This window comes from Tupaia chinensis, unplaced genomic scaffold (assembly GCF_000334495.1).
Source record: "Tupaia chinensis unplaced genomic scaffold, TupChi_1.0 Scaffold000652_1, whole genome shotgun sequence".
Taxonomy (NCBI): Eukaryota; Metazoa; Chordata; class Mammalia; order Scandentia; family Tupaiidae; genus Tupaia; species Tupaia belangeri.
Genome location: NW_006160173.1, coordinates 2685250 through 2688563, shown reverse-complemented (window position 1 = coordinate 2688563; position 3314 = coordinate 2685250). Strand labels below are relative to the sequence as shown.

Sequence of the window (3314 nt, the reverse complement as noted above, 5' to 3'; positions counted from 1 at the left end):
AGCTGCTTGAGTTCCCTGTGTATTCTGGTTATCAGTCTCTTATCTGAGACACAGTTAACAAAAAATCTCTCCCATTCCAAGGGTTGTCGATTCACACTAATTACAGTGTTCTTTGCTATGGGGAAACTCTTAACCTGATGCAATCCCACTTGTCTATTTGGGGGATTATTGCTCGTGCTCTGGAGGTATTGCTTAAGAAGTCTTTGCCTACCCCAATATCTCCCAGAGTTTCCCTACTGTTTTCCACCAGTAGTTTTATAGTTTGCGGTCTTAGGTTTAGATCTTTTATTCACTTTGAGTTGATTTTTGTTAGTGGTGACAGATAGGGGTTCAGATTCATCTTTCTGCAGTGGATATCTGGTTTTTCAATACCATTTGCTAAAGAGGTTTCCCTTTTTCCACTGGATTGACTGGCATCCTTTGTCAAAGATGAGTTAGCTGTATGTATTGAGGATTATTTCTGGAGTCACAAATATGGAACACTTCATGAATTTGCATGTCATCCTTGCACAGGGGCCATGCTAATTTTCTCTGTATCATTCCAATCTTAGTACATGTGCTGCCGAAGTGTATCTCTTTTTATAACCTCCAGTACAGAATATTTCACTAACCTGACACTGAATATATAATAATTATTTTGATTATATTACACAGAAATGTCTGCAAATTTTTGTGTTTTTTTTTTCTCTAATTAGTTGGGAATAATCATACTCACATTCTATTTCTCTCTCCAAGTAACTTTAGACATCTCTGAAGTAGATGAGCTATCCTCTGTTTCATTAAGATCAATTAAAATAAAAAAAAAATCTTAAGTATACAGACAAGAATTCCTATTTACTCCTATTCACTTACCTCATACACGAGACGTGAAGAATTTTAGAATTCCAGTGATTGGTTCAGTGCAGTCCATAAACTCCACTAAATGTTTCCTTGTTGATTACCTATGAAACTACTTCAGCTTCCATTTGAAGCAGTCATTCTTCTAGTTCTTGCCTTGAGCATACCTATTGTCACCAACTTCCAAAATTCATGGGCCGTCGTGTCATGTTATCATGAGTAGCTTATCTGACTTCTTTCAATCATAGACCCTAGACATTAAAATCTTGCTAACTGATTAAGAAATCTGACGAAGTCTTTAGATTTCAGTGAAACGTCTCCTTCTTCCCTGACTTTGGCTTCTCTTCCACTTAAAAGCCAACTTTGTCTATTGTAGGTGCTGTAGTTGGTATTTGCATTGTAGAGCAAGGGAAATCATAAGCTCTAGATTTGGCATGAGCTCTAATCCTAGCTCTGTTTTCTAGCTTGTTCTATAACCTTGTACTATTTGCTTCATCATGGTAACATTGCTATTTGGAGCTTTTGTTTGAAAAATAAGTTATCTTTGTGACCAGCAGTTAGTGTAATGGCTATGTCACTGGATTTCCATGTAGTCGACCATGGTTTGTGTCATGGATCTGGTGGCTTAAAACTCATGCTGGAACTCACGCTGGGTGTGCATGCGTGTGCCCAAGATCCCGAGAGGAGAATGGAGAATAAGGGATTGTGGTGTGGCCATCCCCTCTGGGGGGTGATGTCTCTCTTTCGATCTCTATGTCTCTCTCTGTCTGTCTGGCGAGCGCACACACCCGATAGCAAAAAACTCTCAAAAAAAAAAAAGTATGCTATCTTATATATCACTTTGAATTTCAAATATTATAGTATATGGCAAGAAATAAAAAGTCAGAGGAATACGAAATGTATTGGATGCTATCAAGTCTTCTACAGGAACTAGGCAGCTCTATGTCTCTACACAGTTAGCTGGTGCCACCATGACCAGGGTAACTCTTATGGCAGAAGCTGATGGGGGAGGTCTTTGTAACTGAATTTTATTTTGTGCAGTAATGTAAAAAAAAGGTTAAAAGTGAAAACTTATTTCATCATGCTAAAGTTTCTAGTTTTTCTATTACATCTAATTATAGTTTAGTTACCATGGGTAATATTTTCCCATTGTAATTGTTCTTTCTGGGAGTGTCCATTCAGGATATTATTATAAAATACATAGACTGAATAGCTTCTAAACCACAAAAAAATATTTCTCATATTCTGGAGGTTAAGATCAAGATACCAGAAAATTCAGTGTCTGAGAAGAGGCCATTTTATGATTCACAGATGGCATTTTCTTGCGCTTTCACATTGTGAAAGGTAAAACAAACTCTATTGACCTTCTTTTGTAAGAGCACTAAATCATTCATGTCGATGAAATCCTCATTATTTAATCACCTCCCAAAGCCCTTCCTCTTAATACCCTCACCTTGGTGGTTATAGTTTTAACATATGGATTCGGAGAGATCATAAACATCCAATGCATAGAATTCTATACTGTTCTTTCACAATGAATGAAAATGTATTTATTTCACCCCAGTAGTCCCCCAAATGTTACACATTTCAGCATCAAATCAAAAATCTAAAGCCCAGAGTTTCACCACTAGCTTCTAAATAAGATATGGGCGAGATTCAAGATACGAATCATTCTAAGGCAAATTCCTCTCCAACTATAAACCTGTGGAATCAAACATGTGTGAGCTTCCAAATTATGATGATGGGACAGCCATAGAATAGACATCCCTATTCCAAGAGAGATAAGAAATAATAAAGGTATAAAAGAACCTCCTTAATTACTGTAAGCCAAATGGGGCAAACACCATTAAAACATACATTTTTAAAACAATATTTTTATTTGACATTTAACCTTCTGTACACACTGGGGTGGAGGATGGATTGATGGGTTCTCAAGACTCAAGGTGCCCCACCCATAGCTTTGCTAGGCATGATGCATGCTGCAGCTCTCAATAGTCGTGGTGTAGCCTCTGTAAGCTGGAATTGCATTCTGGGGACTCTACCTGTCTGACCTCTGGGTCTGCATGGTTTTACTAGGCATTGACATGGTGGGGACTTATGCTGTGATTTTCTTTCTGATTCATGTGTCCATGGGTTAGGGAAGAAGTTACATCCCTCAAAATCTAGGTGGAGTTAAAAAAAAGTCCCCATGGTGCCTAACCTCTGTATAGGAGCAGAGATGGCATCTGGAAGAGGCTGCCAAAGTTTACCACCTGGTTCCTCCAGAAGGGCAACCACCACAACCTGTGTAGCACAGGGTAGCCAAGCAGCAATGTTCCAAAATACAACACAACCTTGAGGCAGTGTTGAGCAATGATCATCAGGGGCCTAACACCCTTCCTTTGAAATCCTTTTGTCTTGAAGTCCTTGGCACTCTGGACTTAGCAACAAACCATATGATATTCGAAATACCTTTTTTCATGGTCTTCATGAATAGC

General features: G+C 38.5%; 1 non-coding gene across 1 annotated transcript; it reads right to left on the bottom strand.

Annotated features, from left to right (window-relative positions):
* Window positions 1-468: 468 nt before the first annotated feature.
* On the bottom strand, window positions 469-573 carry LOC114009878 (U6 spliceosomal RNA). Its single transcript, XR_003551273.1, has one exon. It is a non-coding gene; the product is annotated as a U6 spliceosomal RNA (small nuclear RNA).
* Between the last annotated feature and the right edge of the window lie 2741 nt (window positions 574-3314).